Raw genomic sequence first — 13,318 nt, 5'->3', positions numbered from 1 at the left:
CCCCATACACCGCACGACTACGGACTGCCTTTATTCGTCTCAAAACGTGGAAAATAGCGCAACCAATAAACGTCATTCTCGGTGACGGTGGCGGCAACGACGCACACAACATGTCAACACTCAACAACACACAACTAACTAACTACCCCAACCCATTAACCCCATTCCACCCAGCAACCACACTGTCCCCGAAAGGGATCAAACCTCCAGGATAAATGAACCCCCCAGAATCCCTTGCGCATCAGAATGAGCGTCTGCACCTTTGGTCGCCACAATACTTTATGCATCACATTTCTGAAGGGACCTTATTTTATGTCTTCACTCCTTCATGCCTGCTTCTGCATCATCAGTCTGAAATAGGTTTTTATAAATATTTTAATTGATTGTATACTTTGTCGGCCAAGAGACCCGCCACTAATAAGCCTTCTAGGCGACAATGAGGGGTCAGACTATATGAGGGGTCAGGCCATTTTAGAAAGCAAACAGTTAAATTTGCTTTTAGATATCACTATATCTGTTTATAAAATAGTAATTTTAATTAGAGGAATTATTTGATCATTTTGGTTCATTGTTAAAAAATGCAGTGAAGCAAAAGGAGTAAAACAAAAACAAATCATTATTCTTCAAAGCTTTTATTGAAGATAATTGGTTATAAGGGCGCAGATCTCATTACAACTTAGGGGGAACCACAAACATGGAATATTAAAATACATATTAAATATATATTCAATATATATTTATAATATATATTAAATATATATTTTAAACTTCATAATTTATTTGTCAATAATTCTTATTGGGGGGGGGGGGGGAATGTCATGTTTTTCGAAAGTTCTCCCCCCGGGATATGTTTTAGTTTTTTCAAAATGAATAACGATTCAAAACTGAACTTATTCAGCAGCTTCCTTTCCCTGTTGAGAAAAAAAAATAGCAATGCTGTTACCATCTGTATTTGTTCTATTGTATTTGTGATTAAATATGAAGTTAACATGGTTGGACAGTTTACCTTGCCAGCATCCCGGCCCTTGACCCTCAGCTTGTTGACCTGAGTCTCAGCGATGTCAGCACGTTCCTCAGCCTCCTCCAGCTCATGTTGAACCTTCCTGCACTTGGACAGGTAAGAGTTGGCCTGCTCCTCCTGTAGGAACATTTGTATTGTGTTAGTTTGAATAGGATGTACTTATAATTGATGCAATAACCTGATGTGTAGTTTCAACTTACCGCTTCCTCCGACTGCCTCTTGTAAGCCTTCACCTTCAGCTGTAGCTTATCGACAAGATCCTGGAGTCTGGCACCATTCTTCTTATCCTCCTCAGTCTAAAGTGATGAAAATGGTTATGCCTTGAAATTCAACCATAATATTTTCTGATATTCATTGATTTAAATATTATTTTCAATATAAGCTGCCATACCTGGTAGGTGAGTTCCTTCACCCTCCTCTCATATTTGCGAACACCCTTAACAGCATCTGCCCCACGTCTCTGTTCACCCTCAACCTCTGTTTCCAGCTCACGCACCTTAAGAAATAAAATATATTCAATAAATGTACTCTTATTATACTGTAACTATATAGGCATCCATGTGTGACATTATCTCACTCTGGACTCCAGTTTCTGGAGCTGCTTCTTGCCACCCTTCATGGCCAGGTTCTCAGCCTCATCCAGGCGATGCTGCAGGTCTTTGACTGTGACCTCCAGATTCTTCTTCATCCTCTCCAGGTGAGAGCTAGTATCCTGCTCCTTCTTTAGCTCCTCAGCCATCATGGCAGCCTAATCAAAAATAAAATGTTTTAATATAGAGTTCCATCAATGTTAAATCCATGAATGAACAAATAAAGCAAACCTACATCAGTGATGGCCTTCTTGGCCTTCTCTTCAGCATTCCTGGCTTCCTGGACGGTGTCGTCCACCTCACCCTGGACTTGGACCAGGTCAGTCTCAAGCTTCTTCTTTGTGTTCAAGAGGCTTGTATTCTAAAATAAATGTCAATGTTTGCAAGCAATTATGATGTACAATAATCTTGCTAAATATTTTGGGACACTTGGGACCTTTCTTGGAAGATTGTTGTTGTTTTTTACCTGAGAGTGCAGCAGTCCAACACGCTCGCTAGCATCAATCAGCTCTTGCTCAGCCACTTTGCGGCCTCTCTCTGTCTGTTCCAGAGCTGCCCTCAGCTCCTCAATTTCAGCCATCATGAGACCGTTCCTACGGTCCACCATGGCAGCCTGCTCTTTCAGGTCTTCCCCTGCCCTGACAGCATCATCAAGATGCAATTGGGCATCCTAATATTCACATGAAAACCCAACAGTGGAGGTCACAACAGGATATAAAAGCAACTATATTTTATATTTGCTGATAATTTTTTTTTGTTATACCTTCAGTTGTCCCTGAACATTCCTCAACTGCTTCTGGGCCTCAGCAGCCTGGCGGTTGGCATGACTAAGCTGGATCTCCATCTCATTCAGGTCTCCCTCCATCTTCTTCTTGATTCTCAGGGCATCATTCCTGCTCCTGACCTCAGAGTCCAGCGTGCTCTGCATGGAGTCAGTGATCCTCAGGCTGTTCCTCTTGATCTGCTCCATCTCTTCATCCTTCTCAGCCAGCTTCCTGTCAACCTCACCCTTAATCTGATTGAGCTCCAGTTGAACACGCAGAATTTTGGATTCCTCATGCTCCAGAGTACCCTTAATTGTGAAACAATGTTAGTATATTTAATTTAAAGGAGATATTCTATTTCTCAATGAAAAAATTATAGCTGTATTATTAAATTATCATCACCTCAGCTTCCTCAAGAGCTGTCTGGATCTCACACTTCTCAGTCTCCGTCTGCTTCTTGGACTTCTCAAGCTCATGGATGCTCTTTCCAGACTCACCAATTTGTTCAGTTAGGTCAGAAATCTCCTCTGTGGAGAGGGTTAAACATACATATTGTTACCAATTCCTTTCAAGCTATATGTGTAGTAAACTTAGAACATTTTCAAGCCAAAATTAACAATGAGACTCACGTTGCAGATTCTTGTTTTCCCGCTTCAGTGTCTCCAGCTGATCCAGAGCTTCTTCATAGGAGTTCTTCATCTTGAAAAGCTCAGTGCTGAGAGAACGAGCCTCTTTCTGAGTTCCTTCAAGCTCTGCCTGGCCCTCCTCATATTTCTGCTTCCACTCTGCCAGAACCTGCACAATATTGTTAATAATGTGTTTCATGTTTAGCCCTTGAATAAGGATAATAATATTTAAAAAATAATCTCAGTGAAAGACTACACACCTTGTCAAAGTTCCTCTGTTTCTTGTCTAGGTTGGCAGCCAGTCCATTGGCCCTCTCCACATCAATCATGAGATCCTCCACCTCACCCTGGAGTCTTTGTTTGGTCTTCTCCAGAGAGGCACACTTTGAGTTTACAGCCTCAATCTGTTCCTCAGCTTCCTGAAGGCGCTGGGCCAGCTTTTTCCTTTTAAAGAATAACACGGTTCCATTTGTGGACATTCATCAAATATAATGTCTACTCCAGCCAAGGTATTAAATATTTGACTCACTTGGACTCCTCCAGCTCCTCAGTGCGCTGGATAGCATCAGTTTCATACTTGCTCCTCCACTGAGCCACCTCACCGTTGGCCTTGGACATTCCACGCTGCAGCTCAGCCTTGGCCTCCTGCTCCTCCTCAAACTGCTCCCTCAGAAGGTCACAGTCATGGCGGGCTGATTGCACACCATGAGCAAGAGCATTCTTGGCCTGCAAAAGGTAATTGACTCAATTAATTAACTCAGTTAAATATACAAAAAAGTAGAACCTGCAATGACATAATGGATCCATGGAAAAAAATTCAACGATTATTTGAATTATTTGAATGATTTCATACCTTGACTTCCTCCTCATTTTGCCTCTTCAGCTCCTCAATCTGTTGAGTATATGCCTGCTTGCCTCTGGTGAGCTGGGATACAAGACCCTCTTTCTCCTCAAGCTGACGACCAAATTCACCTAGGAGACAAAATAAATTGTTATCTATAAAATATAGCAATACCACATTATTCCTTATACATGAATCAGGTTAGTCTGCATTTGTTTGAGATTAGTGTTAAGGTTATATTGGGTGATTGTTAGGGTTATTCAAATATGCAGCATTGTTTTTAGTTAATTGTGAACACTAACCATTCTCTGTCAAAAGCCTTGCTCTCTGAGCACTGATGTCATTTATCTGGCGACTGTTCTCATCACTCTTGGCCTTGATTTCACTCAGCTGGTCCTCCAGGGTACGGCACATCTTCTCCAGATTTCCCTGGTTATACAACGTTTTAGTTTTTGGCACTAGTGGTTGCGTATAGTGGTAGATTATACAGTATTAATTATAACTATTTCGTTTTTTATTTGAAAAATATTTCACCTTGGCCTTAGCAACTGCTTCCATGTTGCTGGAGAGGTCATCAATCTCCATCTTGTACTCGCTCTTCTCCTTCTCAAGCTTCTGCTTGACACGCTGGAGGTTGTCAATCTGCTCTCCCAGCTCTGCTACACTGTCAGCCTGCTTCTTACGCAGAGCAGCAGCAGTGGCTTCATGCTGCAGGGTGGACTCCTCAAGGTCACGACGCAGCTTCTGGAATTCAGCCTCACGCTTCTTGTTCATCTCAATCTGAGCAGAAGTGGCTCCACCAGCCTCCTCAAGCCTCTCACTGATCTCTTCAAGTTCTCTGGAGAGATCAGCTCTCTGCTTCTCAACCTTGGCACGAGCAGCACGCTCAGCCTCAATCTCTTCCTCCAGCTCTTCAATACGTGCCTAATGAGTAAGGAATGCATCAAATTTTGTACGAATGTAATATTATTTAAGGAACATTGATGTGGGATTGTCATATAAATTGCTTACTTGTAGCTCCTTGATTTTCTTCTGAAGCTGAGCACCGAGGGACTGCTCATCCTCAATCTTGCTAAGAAGTTGACTGGTCTCAAAGTCTTTTCTGATGATGAAACAATACAACACAACTTAATAATATAATCCTTGTATGAATCTTTCTAAAAATAAGCAGAATTTTGTTCAATCACATTACTTTTTGAGTTTCTCATCAGACTGCTGTTTGTCGTTCTCAAGATCCATTATGGATTCCTGAGCCAATTTCAGGTCACCCTCAAGCTTACGCTTGGCGCGCTCAAGGTCCATACGGAGCTTTTTCTCTTGCTCCAGAGAACCTTCAAGCTGCAATTAAAGAATACATATTATTAAATTGCATTTCAGATTTTTTAATATGTTTTTTCTAATGTCATAAAAAATGTAACCTCACATCATCCACTTGCTGTTCAAGCTTGGTCTTGGCCTTGGTCAGAGTGTTGACTTTGTCTTCCTCTGCCTGCAGGTCATCAAGAGTCTGCTGATGTGCCTCTTGGAGGGCTTTCTTTTCCTTTGACAACTTAGCAACACTCTCGTCTTGAGAGGCCATCTCCTCAGTTAGGTTCTTCACCTAAACAAAACAAAATAACATGTTATACTTGCTAATTTGTAATGTGGTAGCTTCTGTGGTTATTATTTTGTTCACGTGCTGACAATCTTGACAAACCTTGTTCTCAGTGGCATGCTTCTCCTTCTCCACTTTGGCCAAGGTGAGTTCCAGGTCATCAATGTCCTTCTTGAGCTCAGAGCACTCATCCTCCAGTTTTCTCTTCTTGGCAGTCAGCTCAGCATTCATTTCCTCCTCATCCTCCAGCCTTTCAGTTGTCTCCTTGAGTCTGGCCTCCAGCTGGATCTTACTCTTGATGAGTCCCTCACACCTCTCTTCCGCATCATTCAGATTGTCCCCTTCCTGTTTACAATGTGTCGTCATATCAGTCATATCACATGTCATATCACATGTATCTCAATTTGTGTACTTGTTCACTGAAACAAATGTTTACTTACAGAGGCCACTTGCAGCGAAAGATCATTTTTCTCCTGCAGGAGGGAAACCATCTTCTCCTCAAGTTCCTTCTTCTTGGCCAGGGCAGTAGCCAGGTCTGTTTTCATCTTGTCATAGTTCTCCTTCATCTGAGAAAGCTCCTTCTCAGTTTCAGCAGTCTTCAGAAGAGGCTTGATCTTGTAGTAAACCTTCATCCATGGCCAGTGTTTGACATTCATGAATGAGCGGATGTTGTACTGAATAGTGTAAACAGCTTCCCTGTGGCAAAAAGTGCAGTACATTTAATGCACAGTTATTGAATGACAAAATAGGCATACAGTATCTTCTTATGAATCAAAACATACCTTGTCTCAACCATCTTCACATACTCCTTCCTCATGAGGAAACCACGACACAGAGCCTGGATCATTCCGACCAAAGACGCCAGCTTCTCATCTCGCAACTCCTCAAGAGTACCCAGAAGACCAGCTTTGAAGAACACCTTAAGATAAGAAAAACATCTAGTCAGAGAGTAACTTTCAATCAAGTACATATATACTTTTTGACAACAATAAACAGACCTTGGTGTGTCCAAATTTGTACTCATCATGAGGCACATCAATGGACCCAAGCAGTTTCTCAGAAGCCTTCTTGTTGTCAATAAACTGTCCCTCAGGAATGACACTGGCATTCAGTACTTTGTATCTGTAGGAGTGCAATGTGAAGGGTTTAAAATAAAAGTTAATGTATAAAAGTTATATATATCTGAGGTTTTAATTAAAAAATTGTGACAATATAATCGTGCAGTCAATGAGGACATACCTCTGCTTGAAGTCAGCATAGAGGATTCTGCTGGGGAAGCCCTTTCTGCAGATTCTGATGCCCTCCAGTACACCGTTACACCTCAGCTGGTGGATAACCAGGAAGTTCTCCATCATTCCTGTGAAATGTTACAGATTTCTGTCTTTCAAAAGATGACAATCATTTGACTATATCATACTCCAAAACAATCCCAATGTAGAGAGTATTTGAAATAATATTACCTGGGACTTTGGACTCATTTGGAATGAGACAACGCACAAAGTGAGGATGTGTGCTCCTCAAATTGGTCATCAGCTTACCCAAATTCTCCTGTTAACGTGAGATATATATTTAATTTAAAGCAACTACAAATAAATATATTTCACTTATGAACTTCAGTTTTCCCCAAATGCTTACCCTGAACTGTGAAGACACAGTCTGCATGGAACCACCCTTCTTTTTGCCACCTTTTTTGGCGCCACCGCCAGCCTCTAAAATATCATGTGAACATGAAATTAGAGTAACTAAATAGTAAAGTAATATTTACAAAGTCTTAATACTTGAGACCTCAAATTGATATTCTACCTTCAGCAGAAACAGGTGGGTACAGGACAGGCAGCAGTTTGTTTGAGGATTTCTGGTAGAGCTGAATGACAGAATCGTTCAGGGGATCCTTGTTCTTGTCCAGCCAGCCCGCGACGTTGTAGGCCACGGTACCAGCATAATGCACCATGGCGAAATCAGCGTCAACCTTTCCCTTCCCCGGCTTGGGCTTCTCAAATGCTTTGTTTTTGCCAAGATGCTGTTCATACAGCTTGTTCTTGAAGGAAGTGTCTGAGGCTTTGGGGAACATGCACTCCTCTTCAAGGATGGAGAAGATTCCCATTGGCTGTTTAGAAAGAAATATTATGGGACATTATTAGGGATGGGCACGAGTAGTAAATTCCAAACTCGAGTGATCGAAGGAATTCCTCGAGGATCAATCGAGTACTTGTTAAATCAAATCTATTTTTAGAATGCAACGCATCTGCAGCAGGAATAGGCCTGATGATGAACGGCAATATTACCAACCAAACATGTAATGCTTATTCTCCATCAAAACAGTCAGAGTTATCAGAGTATTCATTAATTATTTTTATTTTTTTAAACACATTTTCCTTACAAAAATAAATATGCGTCTCACAATTTAAGTCACGTCGAACCAAGGCCTGTAACAGTTTAAGAAAAACAAAAACGAAACAAGTAGCCTAACCATTGCAAATAATTTAAAGCTGCAAATAAAACGGCAGCAAATGGACTATGGAAATACTCAGCGTTGTGATCATTCTACACGCCCGGGATTACAGCTGCGTCTTGCGGCGGTGAAAATAGCCGACACACTTGGTTGCTGCGGGTCTGCTTTCCCGAACTCACCGTTATGTTTCAGGAGCATATGTTGCCGCATAGTACTTTCTGGTAGCTCGATTTCGCTTGGCATATTTTACATTTCACCTTTTGATCTCCTATTTCTAAGTATGGATCTAAGTATTTCAATTCTTCGCTGCGTTTTGCTTTAACCGCCATCTCTTAACTTTTTGAATTCTGGCTTGCCTGCACACGGCACAGAACGTGCCATGGAAATGGATGCATTTAATTTTCTTTGTGCCCACGACATGCGTTAGTGGCGCCGACAGAAAATGTATACATTTGCTTCAGAAAACTTTTTTTGTGTGTGTATATGCAAACTCGAGTTTGCCTGTCCACCAACCGAGTTCATTTGTAACGAGGAGTACTTGAGTAATCGATTCCTCACACCCATCCCTAGACATTATGAAAAGATACTTTTGAATAACAGAAAATTGATATTTTGTCATACAAGTCAAGTTTACCTTCTCAATAAGCTCAATGCAGGCAGCCAAGTCCATGCCGAAGTCAATGAACTCCCAGATGATGCCCTCCTTCTTGTACTCCTCTTGCTCAAGGACGAACATGTGGTGGTTGAAGAACTGTTGCAGTTTCTCATTGGTGAAGTTGATGCACAGCTGCTCCATACTGTTATACTGATAGAGAACATTAGCTTAGCGAATGTTCATCAACTGTGACACTGCTTTGCCTTTAAGTCAGCAAAACTATTATTATAAGAAATGCAATCTTACATCAAAGATCTCAAAACCAGCTATGTCCAGCACACCAATGTAGGATGATCTTGGCTGTTTGGTATCCAGCATCTGGTTGATACGGATGACCATCCACAAGAACATCCTCTCATAGATAGACTTGCCCAGGGCACTCACTGAGTTGTACACCTAGAGCAGGGTGGAAGATTAGATATAATTACAAATGACTACTATTGGATTTACTTCTTGATAATTATTCCATGGTATTTCCATACCTGAGGTACTGTCTGTCCCTTAGTGACAAACTCATTTCCGACCTTCACTCTGGGGTAGCACAAACCCTTGAGCATGTCAGCAGAGTTGAGACCAAGCAGGTAGGAGATTTTGTCAGCCTCTAAATTGTTTATATGAAAGAAGAAATTAGGACAATTTTGAAAGAATTAGGGAATTTCTACACAGGGAATTTTCTGTACATTTTGTAAATACATATATTTACAGCAAACCTATAATTTGAAAATGTCTGTTGGTTGTGTTAATACATTTTCATCTCACCCTCATTGCCATCAGGCTCAGCCTGCTCCTCACGCTGCTTCTGCTTGAACTTCATGTTACCGTGGTGAAGCACAGCACCAGTAAACTTGTAGATGCCCATCTTCTCCTCATTAGTGAATCCCAAAATATCAATAGCAGCCTGTAGGTGAACAAAGTACGTAATTAAACAATTATCTCAGACGTTTATATAAAGGACAGACTTTAAATAGAGACGGAGAGTTGAGAAAATTTCAATGGGAATTAGCCTTGAATCTTCAGTACGATAAGCCCTCGGTTAGAAGTATGCGGCGCATATTAATATTCGACTGCTGCCGTACACTGACAGAGCAGAGTGCACTGAGCTCGGCCTGCAGTATTCTGAGTAGAGACAGCAAGCTGTAAGAATGACTTTAAGCCCTCTTAGTTTTTTGATCAGCCTTAAGTCCCAAGCCATTATTTCATCCCAGTCAGTCCCTGCCTGTTAAAAAGGCTACCTAAGGTAGTTGTAAACACTGACTCACATCAGTAGCATCCAGCTCCTCTTTGTCATCAATGCTGGCCACAGTGATCTGACCCTGACTGCACATGGGGAAGTCGTAGGGGTTGGTGGTGATGAGGGTCATTTCTGGAGAAAATAAATGGATAAAAGTATGGATATTTGAAAGACTTAAATTTGTACTTGGAAAAACCAATCTTTAATTAAATTTGGTACTTCAAATACAGATTTAAATAAGTTAAAGGGAACCCTTTATAACAATACATCTTGAAATGACTTATTTCTCTCTGCAACACCATCTTACCAACGATCTCAGGTTTGTGGTTGGTCATCATCTGATAGAAGATGTGGTAGCCTCTCTCGGCAGGAAGCTGGAATGTCACTCGGGACTTCTCCAGCAGATCTATAAGGCCCATTCATGAATCAAAACCTATTCCACCAAAATTGAAAGTTTATTCATTGGTGTTTGGGTACTAGATACTTACAAGTCTCAATGTCAGCACTGGACAGTTTACCAGTTGCACCGAAATGGATTCTGATGAATTTACCCTGTTTATAAAAGTCTTATTTCAGTTTTTGTCAAAGATCAAGTATATAATTGATTATACAACGGGGGACCTAAATCCAGCGATCCGATTGGTTCCCAACTGTTGTATAATGAGCGTATACATAACTGCTATGACGTCCGATCATTTTGTGAAAGTTTGCATATCACTCCGCGCCTGGATGTAGAAACAGTTACAAAGTAAAACATATGTTGGATGATGGAGAGGGTGTAAATGTTGTTACTCCGGGAGTGAGCCAGGCGATGGAGAGACTAACGAAAGCTTAGGCACACGGCGAGTGAACTGCTCCATAGGATAATTTGCCGGCGAACCGCTCTATCGGAGCCTTCTCTCGGAGGGACGCTAAAGTGGGTTGCATAGCGACCGTCGATGCATAGCGGCAGCCAGGAGGGACTACTTTTTTGTATTCTTTAATAAAACAGCTATTTTGACTTTCTTGGTTTCTTTTTAAATGTAGTGGTGTGTCTATGACTTTCGTTTCGCCATAACAGTAACCGTTGTATAGAAGGGGGTCGCCGGCCCTCCGCTGCGCGTCGGGGCCGGACAACGCCCCTTAACAGTGGTATAATGAGCACATACCACAGCTTGGCTTGATCTATTGCTTAAGTATATTTGTCATGCTAAGTTTGTACTTACGAAACGGGATGAGTTGTCATTTCTCACAGTCTTGGCATTACCGTAGGCCTCCAGCAGGGGATTGGCTGCAATAATTTGGTCCTCCAATGAGCCCTATGATGAAAGTTCCAGTATTCCTCCTCAGTTCTCAGGGCATCCCTTCATCTCTTGTGTGTTTCAAGTCTTATATTAATATATTTTTGAATATATTGTGCTGATTTTATGTTTTTTAAAACATACCTGAATTTTTCCAGCGCCTTGGTCCTTCTTCTTGTCACTACTCACTGCGATGGTAGCAAAGTACTGGATGACACGCTTGGTGTTCACCGTCTTTCCAGCACCGGATTCTCCACTGGGTATGAAAAGAATGTATTTAACAATTTCAGATTCTTTGTAAGATATTTGGGAAATTCGATTTTTACTTCTGAGGTTAAATAATTTAACTAATCAAGAACGGATATAAACTTACGTGATCAAGACCGACTGATTCTGTCTATCTGCAAAATAAATTAATGAAAGGATTACATTTATTCAAACAATTCAACCCAAAATGATTTCATTTACGTCTACATAATTTGTTATACATACCAGTAAGCATGTTCTGGATGGCATTGTCAGAGACAGAGAAGATGTGGGGGGGAGCCTCCATACGCTTCTTGCCTCTGTACGCATTGACAACCTCCTGATCGTACACTGGGAGCCACTTGTAGGGGTTTACAGTGGCACAGAACAGCCCAGAGTAGGTCTGAAGGAAATTGTTCAGAGATGATCATTAATATGATTTGTGATATTGTTAAGTAATATTTAAATGTATTTAGTGCGTGGAAAATCTTACGTAGATCATCCATGCTGCATAACGCTCTTTGAGGTTATACAACACAGAGGCTTCATTGAGATGGGTCATCATGGCCATGTCCTCAATTTTGTCATACTTGGGAGGATTCATGGGTGTAACATCAGCCTCCTTCACTGTCCTCTCCTAAAACAGGAAAATAAAAAGAAAATGGTTATCTTTGAAACATGTGTCAAACTGTTTTCTAAAGGGCAATAAATGAATTGAGCCTACCTCCTCTGTTTCCAACAGTTTAACAGTGACTTTGCCACCCTCCTTCTTAATGATGGTACACTTCACGTACAGCTCCTTGACATCAGCCACATATGCAGCACTCTTGGCATCAAAGGGCGCGCTCTGGGCCTCTATCCTCTCCTTCTCTGGTTTACGGAGGTAAATCGCAGCCTTGCCGTAATAGGCCATTTCTGCGTCCGTACTCATGGTGGCAGCTTACTGTCAGAAAAAGACAGGAAATATTTTGATGTATCTCATATGTTATTGTCCTCAGATTGTTCTCATAGAGATCGGTATGGCCGACATAAAATAACTCTTACCTTGTGCTTCTTCCAATGAGAAATCTTCAAGTTCAGCCCTGAAATTGAAAGACAAAACATTTTCAACAGTCAAGTGTGTAATCTACTTCGGAAAGTATATTTATTTGTAAATGCAGATTCATAGTCCTAAAAATCCAATCACAAGGATGTCATGCATATGTCATGCAACGTAATATTTTTGCTTAAAACAATCTCTAAACTTAACATCATTATCGAGTGAGAGTCAAACTATGCATTGAATATTTGAATCATTTAGATCTGTTATATCACTCTGCATTACCCTCTAGCCTTAAGTGGTTCAACAAAATTGTTAGTTCTTTGTGAATTGTCAAAACAGGCCGTAGCCAAAAAACATAGTGTGAATTTAGTGATATGGCTATGGTAACACAACACATAACTTTTTTGAAAACGTCATTCACATCAATCACATCAATCACGTCAGAATGTTGTTCCACCTTCATGATTAAGAACAGTGTATATATTGTAACTGCAGGTTTATCACATCTCTAATACCTAAAAATTAAACGTTTCAAGTGAAAATCAAGCATAGCATCAAAGTTTTGAATGAAAGAGAGCTTTCGTGTGACTGACTTACCGCCAGTTGTTCCTTCCTCAACTGCCCTGCAAGCTGTTCATCCCTGTTAGGGTCCTCTTATATAGCAGACCACAGGTTAAGTACACGCTAAATATGGGCATGAGACGCAAACCCTCTTATAGATTTGTTTTTTTTTTTGCTATGTGTTCTGTACAAACTATTGGGCAGATTTGCAAATAGCAAATGAACACATGCAATGAAGAACAATTAATCTAATAACAGTTTTAGTGTGATGTAAGATCAGTGTAATCTATCTAAACATTTATCCCTATAAAATATTTGATGTATGCAGTTGATTTATTGTGCAAGATACACATGATGATCTATACATTTAATTTGTATTTTATGCTTCTTAAAATTTCTCTTTGACTCTGCCTAT

At 40.8% G+C, this 13,318-nt stretch overlaps 1 pseudogene; it reads right to left on the bottom strand.

Annotated features, from left to right (window-relative positions):
• Nucleotides 1–875: 875 nt before the first annotated feature.
• On the bottom strand, nt 876–12,243 carry LOC130403038 (myosin heavy chain, fast skeletal muscle-like; annotated as a pseudogene).
• Between the last annotated feature and the right edge of the window lie 1,075 nt (nt 12,244–13,318).

This window comes from Gadus chalcogrammus, chromosome 14 (assembly GCF_026213295.1).
Source record: "Gadus chalcogrammus isolate NIFS_2021 chromosome 14, NIFS_Gcha_1.0, whole genome shotgun sequence".
Taxonomy (NCBI): Eukaryota; Metazoa; Chordata; class Actinopteri; order Gadiformes; family Gadidae; genus Gadus; species Gadus chalcogrammus.
This window is presented reverse-complemented; position numbering and strand designations above follow the sequence as displayed.